This window comes from Callospermophilus lateralis, unplaced genomic scaffold (assembly GCF_048772815.1).
Source record: "Callospermophilus lateralis isolate mCalLat2 unplaced genomic scaffold, mCalLat2.hap1 Scaffold_121, whole genome shotgun sequence".
NCBI classification, from domain to species: domain Eukaryota; kingdom Metazoa; phylum Chordata; class Mammalia; order Rodentia; family Sciuridae; genus Callospermophilus; species Callospermophilus lateralis.
This window is the reverse complement of record NW_027512399.1, coordinates 3,116,201-3,130,378: the sequence shown is the minus strand read 5'-3', so window position 1 is coordinate 3,130,378 and position 14,178 is coordinate 3,116,201.

The following is a 14,178-nucleotide window of genomic DNA, read 5'->3' as shown; positions in this document are numbered from 1 at the left end:
ATCACAAGTTTGAGGAAAACTCTAACTTAGAAGGCCCTGTCTCAAAAAATAAAAATGACTGGGGATGTAGCTCAGTGGTAGAGCATAATTCCTGGATTCAATCCCCAGTATGGTGATGGGACATGGTAAACTTCTATGAAGCAATATGTAATCTAACCTAATACTAACTTGAAGATATTTTTGGACACACCTTTAATAACTTATCAATGAAAATCAAACTATTTTTTTATATCTGAACTACTTGTTTAAAAAAATAAGGAATATCAGGGCAACTAATATTTTGTTTTTTGAAATTACATTTTAAGAAAAAGTTTAAATAAATAATATGTGGTACTTTCAATTTTCAAGATTACTTTTACATTTGTGTTACTATTTCCTTTATTTTCTCTTTTCAGATATCTATATTATGTATATCATCTTGTTGTATAATAATAAAAAACATACATTTATCTTTTAAACAATGTTTATGAAACATTTAGTATAACTATCACAAAATTATTCAGTTTATCTTGGTCACCCAATGACTTAAAAATGTTAAGTATAATGATATGAAAAAATAATGATGAGCTGGGCAGAGTGCCACATGCCTGTAATCCCAGCAGCTCAGGAGGCTGAGTCAGATCACAAGTTTGAGTCCAGTCTGGGTAACTTAGCAAGACCTTGATGCAAAATGAAACTTTTTAAAGAGCCAGGGGTGTAGCTCAGATGTAGAGAGCCCCTGGGTTCTATCCCTAGTACCAACAACAACAAAAATCTAAATATTTATCTCTGTCAGGAATTTGAAAATATCAATACCCAAAGAATCTTTTCAGTTAGACAAAATCACATAGGAAACAGAGTAAAGTGTCAGTCTTCCACCTACATCTACGGGCTCAGGGTACTCCAGTTAAGCATGAGGAAGAGTTTGGGAAACATACCTTTAAAAATCCTGGATGGCAGCAGGGATCCAATTTGGAGAACTAGAGGGAGGCTGCCTTCCTTGTCACTCTGTGACTCTAGATTCAAACAGAAGAAATACTGTTCCTCTGAGTCAACCCTCACTGCCCACCAATCCCCTGCTCTTTGTACCCCATTTGTGTCACTGTGATCACCAGCCCTTTGCCAGTAGATCACCCACCTTTTGCATGCAGATCGCTCACTGACCACCATTGCCAGCTGCTGCTTGCCCATTTGCCTGCTTTTTGCTTGCCCATCACTGCAGCTGATATCCACCCGCCATGCACCTTCATTTGCCCGCAGACCACCCACAGACTGCCTGCTGCCCCCGCCCATTGCTGGCTAGAAGTCAATTGTCAAAAGACTACCCACAGGTTTGGTTACACAAAGCCGCCACCATCTTGGGTTACCAGCCAGGGTCTGGAGATATATTGTCAGGGTACCTACAGGTTTGGTTGCACCTCCAGGTTTTCCTGCTGGGTGCACTAGTGGCCACTATCTGACTGCCCATTTACAGGGATGCTCTTTTGTGTGACCACATCCCTAGTGGTCTCTCTGCAAGTTGGAATGGCATTGAGATCTTGAAACTGCAGCAAGGTAGAGCCTGGGGAAGTTGAAGCCCAGGTCCATCAGATTGCATGGAAGAGGGCATGTGGGCACTTTACTATTGGCTAGCCCAGCCAACTGGTCTGCCACTCACCAGACTGGAGCTATCATTAAACTTCAGACAACCCCACCTATCAGTGGAGAGGGAAGCTGAGAAAATTTTTGAAAGCCCCACCCCCACATCTCTACCATCTTTGAATCCAAATATTTTTCAAATGTCAATTTATTGAGGAGTGGGATGTCTGAATAGTATATTACAGTTTGGTTGTGTAGTCTTATATTTTTACTTTTTCTTAAAAAAATCTGTATATATTTTTTCTCTCACTTATCTCCCTGGATTCTCTTGCTCACATCTCTCATGCTAACAACCAACCTCTATTAATTCTTTCTTCACACTTACTATAAATTTTTACATCTGTCTTCTTTCCTCCCTCATAAACATCACATCCTACAGTTTTTCTGTTCCTTCTATGTTCATAATTTGAAATGGTAAACCGTTTTAGCAAACTTACTGTTTATCTTGTACACAAAAATTAAACACATCCTTTATGTTTATTGCAACAAAATTGTGGACACCTTAATAGGAGCTATTTAGACTAAGGTTGTATATTGTTGTTTGCATTGGATGCTGTTAATATTGTTCTCTCCCTTAAAGGTGAGGTACCAGAAGCATTCAGGGACACTATAAGACTAGGGGTAGAAACTCTACTGCCTCAGATCTATACCACTAGATGGGAAGACACACAAACAATGTGAAAAGTCAAGGGAACAGAGCATCTCAAACAAACCAAAATATTACAACAATAGAATCCATAGACAATGCAGTAGAAGAAATGTCAGAGAAGGAGTTTAGAAGGTACATAATTAGACTGATCTTCAAAATGAAAGGTGATATCAGAGAAAATGCAGGAAGTGAAAGATCACATCAATAAAGAGGCAGAGATTATAAAAAAAAATCCTCAAAGTGAAAGAAACAATAAACAAAATTTAAAATTCAATGGAAAATATCACCAACAGACTAGACCACATGGAAAACAGAAACTCAGACAATAAAGACAAAATATATACTCTTGAATATAAAGTTGACTGTAAAGAGACAGTAAGAAACCATGGACAGAACATCTGAGAAACATGGAATAACATGAAAAGACCAAATTTAAGATTTATCAGAAGAGATGAAGGTGTGGAGATACAAACCAAAGGAATGCACAATTTTTCTTTTTTTTTTTTTACATTGGCTAAATGTTTTTTTAAAATTTTTATTGATTTTTTTAAATGACAGCAGAATGCATTACAAGTCTTATTACATGTATACAGCACACTTTTTTATATCTCTGGTTGTATATAAAGTATGTTGACATCAATTCATGTCTTCATACATATATTTGGATGATGATGTCTATCACACTCCACCATCCTTGCTAATCCCCTTAGCCCTTCTTTTCTCTCCTACCCCTCTGCCCTATCTGAAATTCATCTATTCCTCTCATGCTCCCCCTTCCTGTCCAACTATGAATCAGCCTCCTTATATCTAAGAAAATATTCAGCATTTGTTTCTTTGGGATTGGCTAACCTCACTTAGCATTATCTTCTCCAACATCATCCATTTACCTGCAAATTCCATGATTTTATTCTCTTTTATTGCTGAGTAAAATTCCAGTGTATATATATGCCACATTTTAAAATCCATTCATCCACTGAAGAGCATCTAAATCAAAGAAGACCTTAAAAGGTGGAAAGACCTACCTTGCTCTTGGATAGGCAGAATTAATATTATAAAAATGACCATACTACCAAAGCACTATACAGATTTAATGCAATTCTGATCAAAATCTCAATGGCATTCCTCATAGAAATAGAAAAAGCAATCATAAAATTCATCTGAAAAAATAAGAGATGCAGAATAGTTAAAGTAATCCTCAGCAGGAAGAGTGAAGCAGGTGGCATTACTATACCAGACCTTAAACTATATTACAAAGCAATAATAAGCAAAACAGAATGATATTGGCTCCAAAACAGACTGGTAGACCAATGGTACAGAATAGAGGACAGAGAGACTAACCCACAAAATTACAATTATCTTATATTAGACAAAGGTGCCAAAAACATGCATTGGAGAAAAGATAGCCTCTTCAACAAATGGTGCTGGGAAAACTGAAAATCCATAGGTAACAAAATGAAATTAAACCCCTATCACTCACCATGCACAAAACTCAACTCAAAGTGGATCAAGGACCTAGGAATTAAAACAGAGACTCTGCATCTAATAGAAAAAAAAAAACTTAGGCCCTAATCTTCATAATGTGGGATTGCCCCAACTTCCTTAATAAGACTCCTCTAGTGCAAGAATTAAAATCAAGAATAATAAATGGGATGGAATCAAAATAAAGAGTTTCTTCTCAGCAAAGAAACCATCTGTGAGGTGAACAGAGAGCCTACATCCTTGGAGCATATGTTTCCCCCTCACACATCAGATAGAGCATTAATCTCTAGGGTATATAAAGAACTCAAAAAGGTAAGCACCAAAAAATCAAATAACCCAATCAACAAATGGGCCAAGGACCTGAACAGGCACTTCTCAGAAGAGGATATACAATCAATCAACATATATATGAAAAAAATGTTCATCATCTCTAGCAATTAGAGAAATGCAAATCAAAACTACTCTAAGATATCATCTTACTCCTGTCAGAATGGCAGCTATTATGAAGACAAACAATAATAAGTGATGGCAAGGATGTGGGGAAAAAGGTATACTCATACATTGCTGATTGGAATGCAAATTGGTGCAGCCATTATGGAAAGCAGTATAGAGATTCCTCAGAAAATGTGGAATGGAACCATTATTTGACCCAGCTATCCCTCTCCTCGGTTATACTCAAAAGACTTCAAAACAGCATACTACGGGGACACAGCCACATCAATGTTTATAGCGGCACAGTTCACAACAGCTAAACTGCACAATCTTTACAATGACATAATATGAGAAAATTTCCCAATCTAATGGAGAAATACATGGGATCTGATACAGAGAGTGAATGAAAGTGAATGATGTATATATACTGAAGAAATAGGAATATAACAATTTTGAATAAAAATTTAATTCAAAATACACATCATGTCCCATATGAATATACTTTCATTGATGTTAAACTGGGTCACTTACTGTAGAAACATTAGGGTTAGTATTCAATATTCACAGAAGTTCATTTTGAGTATTCTGAAATGAATATGTATGTCAAGAAAATGAATATTTCTGAAAAATATCTCCTGAAAAGTTGATTATAAATCCACACAGATGGACATGAAAGAATCAAGGTAGTATAAGTATATGACACATATAGTTCATGTTTCCAAATTCATAATATATATATATATATATATATATATATATATATATATATATATATATATATTTAATACATTAAAATGTAATAGTATGTATGCCAATCGAAATTCCTAAGGGGATATATATCCTTATATATCCTTCACATATGTACCCAAAATATTCATTTTCCTCTAAATTGTTTCATGTCTAAACTTGTTAAAGTATAAAGCTCACCACAGCTTGAATTTTTAGTTACTTCAGTGTATTGGGGGGCAGTGATCTCTTCATGAAATTCGTATTTACCAAAGTGAGAGTACTCTCAAAAATATACCTGTGATGGCAGTAGGATTATATATATGTATATAAAAATATACATTGTGACACAGGCGACAGAGACAGGGAGACAGGAAGTTACATATTTGTTGATTTTGAAAATTCTTGGAGAAGTAATATGAGAAAAATATGTCACAGGTTTTATAATATGTATCTCTGATGAAGCAAAAGGCAAGTCCAAGTATACACCATGCCTCCTATCTAATGCCTCTACTTGTATTCCTTTAGGATTATTATTATCGATGTTAGGATAAGTAGTCAGAGCCTAGAAGGTTATGGGTTAGTGTCAGAGATTCAATATTTCAGATGGCAAAACGGAAAATGAGTCTAATACATATGGGAATACGTGGCACATAAAAATCTTCCACTGTCATCCACCACAATGCTTGGACATTACTATCATCCCAAAGAAGACACAATGAGAGGAGAAGAGGAAAAAAATCTGTGAATACATATCTGGATTTGGAAATTCTGAGGAGCTCACAAACTTGGGTGTGGCAGAAGAGATCCCAAAAGTAGAGGACAGGGTAAACATTCCACAAACATGGATCTTTGCTGGCCTAATGACTTCTTGACTATCTGCCTCTGTCATTCATCCACTAGAAATATAGCTTGGTCTTTTAGCTTCCTTTGTAGTGAGATCATAAAAGCTTGGTCTGAGTCTATGTGAACAGGAGGACATGGGTTCATATTTTCCAATAAGAACAGGAGGCAACAAAGCTCAATCCTATCTATGCAGGTCACTGTGGCCATTGGGGTATGAATGTCTCCCTGGGTGCATTGTGAAGCCTTTGGCTCAAAGCCCAGTTTTAATGGCATTTCTTGCAGCTTCCCTGGAAAATTGGTGTTTGTTTTTGAAATACAAAAAAGGTCAACCAGGACACAGTGCTGGAGGGAGATCTGCCACATGGGGTGAGTCAGTGTCTGAAGGCAAAAACACAAACTGGGCTGCTACCCCATATATCTTTCCCACTTGAGCGTAGCAACTTGTTTCTGAGCATTGCACCACATCCTCTCCCCACAACAACATGCCTTTATATTTTCGGGTCTACTGGCTGCACCTTGTCAGTCACATATCATTTGGAAGCCAATGACAGAACCACAGGGGCTCGCAACAGATGTTGGATCACACACCTGCACTCCATTGCTCCAGGCCAAGTTCCCTGCTGGCTCCTACTCACTGTCCTCTCTGTTCTTCACCATGGTCATGAATTCCACTCAGTCAAAAATGGCACTCGCTGGTTCAGTCATAAAGAGCAACAGGAGATCTAAAGGTTATCCAGGGATTTCTGGTCATGGGTTTCTCAAAAACATCATGGTATTGGCCTAGCCATATTTCAAGAATGAAGAAGTGGACACTGTGGGTTTTAATTCATTCAGGAGCGATTGAGTGTTGAGGAATCTCCTTTCAGTAAAAGCATGCAGACAAGGTTCCCAAAGAGTGGAGAAAGGTCACAGGATTCCAGGCCCATGGGGGTCTAAAATATGAGGTTCCTGTGAGTTTTGGCTCTCAACTATAGCTGAGAAGGCTTTAACAACAAAATCATGTGAAATCCTGGCTGAGATTCCCAGTGCTGTGGAAAAAGCCACCCTCGGCCTAGATCTCAGTTTCCAAAGGCTCCTCTAATGCCTGGCCTTCTAAAATCCCAACACAATTCATGGCAATCGTTCTCTGAGATCACTTCCAGTACTCATTCTCTAATGGCATCGCACCAGAGTTCAAGCTGAGGTGGACCCAGTCATCTTTTCCAATCACCACACAAAAGACCACTATTCTAACAAAAACACTCCCACATGGCCATCATCTTCTTCCATACAGACACTTATCATAACATTCTGGCTGGGGGTTTCTATAGGGTGAGCAGCCTTAGAAGGTGTGCAAAGAAAGCTCTCATGCCCATCATATGCCAAATGTCATGGTGGCCTGGACACCCTTCCTGATAAACAGGATAGATAAAATGGGCCTGTAGTTAATACTGCTCTGCTTGTCAAATTAGAGGCCTCCTGCCTGCCAAGGGTAGATTCTTTATGTGTACTGGACTCATGAAAAAACCCAAACACCTGTGTACCAGTTACTGGAGGGCTTGCAACAACTCATTTGACCCAGAGGATCCCTGTTCTGACTTCATCGGGGTCAGGAGCCTGACCAGAGGAAGGCAAGAGACTTCATCCAATAGTACACTTCTTTTTCATCCTTTTAGATTGGGATGGACACATGGGATTTTTCTTGAGTTTCCTGGGGTGCTGAGAATGTAATTCACAGCCACACACAGGGCCAAGAGTCTGATTAAGACACAGCTTTTACAAAGCACTTTACTTAAAACGCACAGATTAGGCCTCTTCATTTCGATTTGAAACTGTTTTCTTGAGGAGTCCCAAAGGAGTGCCCTAAGGCAAACACCTCCCTGACATTCAGGGGAACAAAACAATAGGGAATAAAGAAGCCTGGAGAAAAACTTGTCTTTAATTGAACACTGTGGCACTGACAGCTCCTGATCATGCAACTTGGGTTACTATCTATGCAAGCAGGGATTCTCCAGAGAGATCCTTACCAGTCATGCTAATTTTTGTGTTTTCTGAGATGCTTGGCATGCCCTTCAGCAATCCAGTCCATGGCCATGTCACAGAGCTTGAATGTGGTACACATCTTGGACACAAAACCTCGAACCCCTTCAGAGAGTGGCCAAAAATCAGGAAGAATACAGAAACTTAGGATCTTGGTAGATGTTGCCCATCTAGCAGTCCATTCATAAATTAGCCATGAGGAGTCCTGCAAAGATTTCCACTAGACAGGACACATTCATGGCTGCATTCTTCTCTCTACTCTCTTTAACCACAAACCCAGTGGGATCCACTGACATAAAAAGGCTCACTAGTTAACAGTCCATTTCAAACCACCACCAACAACAACAACAAAAAAAAAAACAAGTTTTTTCCTTCGTGTTCTCAGAACATGAGACAAAATGACAAATTGAAACACATACCCACTGAGACACACAAACCACCCCTGTATTTGGTCTGCATCTATCCACTCTGTCCTCTGACTGGTGGGTGAAAATAAGTTCCTCAGCAGTGGCCTGTCCTGTCTCAGCTCTGGTCTCCTTGGCCTTCTCTGTGTAGTTGTCAGGAGCCATCAATGAGCCAACACTTCTTTCTCAGGAAAGGCCCCTGTTGAGACCATTCAAGGCATTTGGCTATCCACACATCACTAGGTACCAATAAAGAATGACTCTGGCCTTAGTACAGACAATCAAGTGAGCCCACTGGGAGTGGAACTGCCTCTGGATGCCTCGCCTCCTGGATCCCAAGTTCAGAGAGTTCCATCACCAAGGAAGTGAGGTGAGGTCACTTCCTTCAGGGAAGTGAATGAGGTCACTGCCTTGGCAACCACTTTGTCCTAACAGTTGTTTCCAAGGGTCCCATGAGATGGAGGCTGCCCCACCTTCCTGTGACATTTTCACAAGACATAAAGGTCTATATACCCTAGGAGCCCGGGATCAGCAATCCACACAGAACTGATTGTGTCCATCTTCCTTGCTTTGAGAAGCGAGAGGCTGGTTCAGCCTCATCCTTTCATCCTGACTGGGTTGTTGGCCATGGAAGATGACTTTAGACCTCACAGGTCCTACCTAGCTGCCTACATTTGATCCAGGGATCATTTCTCCATCTACCTTTGAGCTTCTCAGCAGCTGTAGGTTTCCCTACATACCTGTATGGCAAGATCAACTCAGGACCTGCTGTCATGTGAAAATAGATTGAGGGAACAGAGTATGGTTAAGGGACATATCATGTTCGATTTGGGATAGGAGTCATTCTGCTGGATGAATACAGGTATTGGGCAACTGGGATATTTGTACGAATGTAAGGTGAAATGTAAGTATGTAAATAGAAAACTAGGTAAGATCTGAAGCACACAAGTTTGTTGGGCCCTTGATTTGGATACATAGTTTTGAATTATGTTCTGCAGAGATGAATCCTCTAAATCCATAGACAATGGCCTAAGATCTTGTACCTGGGACTACTGAATGTAAAAGAGAACTTGCAGTGAAATAGAGAGAGTAGGCAGGATTCCAGTGTAGGGTAAGGAAGAATAGTGAGTTTAGGATTTGGACCAAAGGCCCTTTTTGCAATCCAATGAATTTCTATTAAAGTGTAAATGGGAATGTCAGCACATGAAGTTTGTGTCATAATGTATAAGAAAAGCTGCTTCCTTACCCCAAAGCAGACATCATTAAAATAACCTTGTGTAGTATCAGCATATACAAGTTTAGAGGAGTACTTTTGCATCTTTACTTTTTTACTTCCCATGTACAACATGGCTTATTTTTCATAAGAAAATTTCTATGCTTGTTAAACCTTTCACACATGTCAGTATTTACTAGGAGGGATCCATGACAATCTAGAAACCAACGCATCAAATATGGGTGTTAAAGACTTTTTGGGGTCACCCAAATTTATCATAGTAATTTGTACATTGAAAAACTATTGTTACCTTTAAACAAAACTATTCATTGCAATAAATTTGAAATAGTTCTTTAATATTGCAGAACAGAAAATTGGTGGCATTATTCACTGAATGCCAATATTTTCAAATAACACCCTAGGGTTATTTAACAAAATGGATAGATAATTAAAGTAAAGTGTGAAATGATACCCAGAAACAACTAATTATAGTAAAATTTATTATTAGCATATTTCAAATACTAGTGCACCCTTTTGCTTTTTTCCCCAAAAGTTAATTTTTTAACCTTTTGGTATGATATTTTACTTCATTTATATAACATGATAAATTGTATGTTTTTTTCATATGCACTCTCTGATGCATCCTGAATATATTTGCATACCCCAACACCTTAGCAGATTTCTATATACATTATTCACTAGAGAAACAGTAGTTACTTCTGAAATAGATATTGTCCTTTTCAAATGAGGTCTTGCAGGTTTTTTTTTTTTTTAAATATCTGAAATAATTAGGATGAACTTAGTTCTAATTAGCATATAGTAAATTCCTGATAAATATTTGTGAAAAGGATGAAGAAATAATATGAGAATATATATAATCTGTACAATATGATATGTGGTATTTCATGTTTTTAGCTACAACTTATTGAATATTATAACAATCTTACTGTGTGGGTAAGTTGTGGGTATGATAAACCAATAATAAATAAAAATTGCATGCTTCATTGTTAGTAATTCACCAAACAATTTTTTTTCGAAAACATGCACTCTGATGTGTGGTTTTTATCCACTATTATATTATGAATGAATGAAGTTAAGTAAATGAATAATTGGAACTACATACTTGCTTAGGGTTCCAATAATTCAATGTTAAAAAACCTTTAGCTATATAAAATTTTAATACTGTATCTCACATTGTGATTTAATGGAATTTTGATAAAATGTGCATTAATAATGCTGAAGTATTTTATTGAATCTTATATCAGTTTATGAAATAAACATGCTATATGTGACTTCCTCAATTCTAAGTGTCTTATGTTTTAAGAAACTGTATGGACAATTCAAATTAAAGTTAACATACTAATATCAATAGTAGAAGCACCACAGGAAAAAAGAAAACAAAGAACTGGGAGATCCCAACATTATAGAAGTAATTTTCTCAGCATCTTTTCAATGTACTTAACCCAGTATTGATACCAAAATTAATGAGCAACCTCTTTTCGTGCTGAGTGTGCATGATGCTATTATATAAAATGAGAACAATTGCAAATGTTCCAGATATGCATTTTACAACAGTATCTCACTGTGTTTGACCACAGCAAATACCTTCTCAGTGTTCAGATGGGTAAAAATTTTAAAAAAAAATTCAAGTAAAATTTATGTTAAACAATAACAACTATTTCTTCATAAGGAAACTGTCCATTTTTAGAGAGAGAAAGAGAGAGAGAGAGAGAGAGAGAGAGAGAGAGAGAGAGAGAGAGAATTTTTTAATATTTATTTTTTAGTTTTGGTGGACACAACATCTTTGTTTTTACGTGGTGCTGAGGATCGAACCCGGGCCACACTCATGCCAGGTGAGTGCACAACCGCTTGAGTCAAATCCCCAGAATCCTGTCAATGCTTTTTTGAAAAAACATGACAATAAACTGTTCCCTATGACATAAAGGAAAGCAATATTTCTTCATTTTATTCTTTGAATATGCCAAGTATTCTTTGGCAAAATGCAACATATATTTTTTTTTTTTAATTTCACAGGTGTGAAGTACATCTGATTTTCTCTAAATTGCTACTTATTTAATATAAATTTGTTGAGAAATTATTTCTGCATGTGCTGATTAGTGAAATATAGTGAGGAATGGAAGTCATTTAAAACTATGAATTGCAATCTCAGAATGGTAGGAGTAAGCTGTACATAATCATCAGAAATATATTGAGTAATATTAATTTATTCCAGATATTTATTTCCCTTAGTATCCACTTTTCACATAAACCAGTGCTTTTAAATTGAGCTTTAAATATCATAGGAAAAGCCATCAGAGCAATCAGAATAAGAAATTTTAAAGAGAATCAATCAAATCTAAACATCTGGTTGAAACAACTAGCCAATTGTTGAATCTTAGATTTTGACTTTACTAAATTTTCCTCCTATTTTTTTGATGATGACTAAGAGAAAGGTACTACTATTAATAGCATGACCAGAACAATTTATGGCAATTTGTTTTTCTGAAACATATAAAATTGACTTGCTAACTCAGAATACAATCTATTGAGTATATTTTTATGGTAAAAAAAATGTATAACTACACAACATGAAGATTGGCCTTTTGAAAAAAAAAGAATGTGATGGTGAAAATCAATTTGGGAAGGTAGTATTGAATATCTTATAACAAAGAAAAAGCAGGGATATTTAAAATAGTTTTGATTATTAGATTCGTGTAAAAAATATAAAAGATAGTGTCCAGGCTTGATGTGGTGGTACACTCCTGTAATCTCAAAAATCATAGTGTCTGAGGCAGGAGGATCAAAACTTCAAGGCCAGCCTTGGTAACTGAGACCGGGTCTTAAAATAAAATACTGAAGAATTGTGAATATATATGAGTAATAAATCACCCCTGGGTTCAATCCCCAGGACTATATAAAACAGTAGTTTCCAAAATTTTCACCCAAATCAGTAGCCTCCAATCTATCTGCAACTTTGTAAAGTTCTAAAAGGCAACTAAATTTAGCAATACCTACTACTACTTGTCTGATATTGATCATAATTTTGAAATATATACATAGAAGACCCTTCACAAAGTATTAAGGATTCCCATTATTTTCTCCAATTGCAATGAGAGAGGGAGGAAAAACAATTTAGCTTATGGGGCCATTTCTTTCTCTTAAGGTCAAAGAGTCAAATATTAAAAGTGTTTAGTGTTTAATTGGTTATTGTTTATGTAATCATAATGATATGTGTTCTATGATTTCCTGCTTAATCTACACTGGACACTTTATTTTTTCTGAGTATCAGCATCTGTACAGACCACTACACCCCACTGTATTATTTAATAGTTACAAGTCCCTGTGTTCATGCTTCATCAGTTAGTTATTCTCTTTTAAAAATAATTATGTGTTGCATTCTTTGTCTACATAAAATTTATAAAGTTTAAAAACCAGTAGGAATTTTCACAGATTTGACTTTAAAATAGTTTTCATCTCAAAACACACACCAGAAGTAAGAATGATTTCTTTGTCTAATTTATTAGCCTTTCTGATATCCAATATCAGGACATGAATGCTGCTCATGGACGGATGTTCTTCCCATCAAGAACAATCAATACTACTTTCTTCTATCCCATCAAATGTTAAAAAATTGCACATTTTACTGTATTTCATATGCAGAATTTGAGTTTCCATTATTTATGTTTATTGGGATTTTACTTTATTTTTCCTCAATTTTTTTTCTGTATTTTCTAATATTCATTTTTTGTGTGTGTGGTGAGGAAAATAGATCACTAGAATATTCTAACTTTTGCTAAATTCAGTCACTTGACTACTCACTAGCTAATATTTCTATTAAACCATCATTTTGAAGGTAGGACTGAGGTATGCTAACAAAACCATTTTCAAGGTCTACTGAAGAATCAGCATAACTTTCTTCAGCTCTGTAGTTATAGCCACTGTTTCGTCCACAAATTCAGCTCCCTTTGTTTTATATTTCTCCTATATTGAGTAACTCTCTTTGAAATTAGGCACAGAAAATAGCTTTTTAGAATTTTATCATTTATGAAAATCTATTTTTATTTATCATTAAAGGACAGTCTGCTTCAGTTTAGAATACCAGATCGAATACTAGTTTTCCTTAAAATCATGAGGTTATTCTGTATTTATCATCTATAATTCATCATTAGAGATAAATCCTTAGGTTCTATTTTTGCTTTCTTGAAGCTGACCATGGTTTTTCTTTTCAGGATATTCTCTCTCTCTCTTTTTTTTTTTTTTTTTTTTTTTTTAAGCGTAGCTACTTGAGAAATTCTGGAGATATATTTAGCATATTTAAATATTATTTTCTTGAATATAGCATTCAATCTAAGTGGAATATTTCCAGACCTGATTTTCTTTCCAGTATATACTTACAGGAAACTGGGTAAAATATGGAAAATACTATGTTTACTTTTCAGACACCAAAAAGTGGCATAGCAGGGGAGTGAAACCATAGCAATAAGTGCAGACTGGTGAAGTGAACTATAACTATATTTTTTAAAATTGTTCTAAATAAGTGCAGTTTGATAAAATGCTGTTAAAACTTTTGGGTAAAGGGGAAGTAAAATTAATCAAAGTATACCAGTGTAAGAAAAACTTGAAGTCTGGCACCTGAAAGCAGATTGTGTGGGAAACTTCATGTTATGATACAAAAGAATCCCCCACTTTCCCTTCACCCTCTCACCCCCTTAACCTCACCAGAAACCACAAAGTTACTTAGAATAAAAGGTTTCAAGTTCAAGAGTCACACTCTCCTCAAATACAAAAAGAAG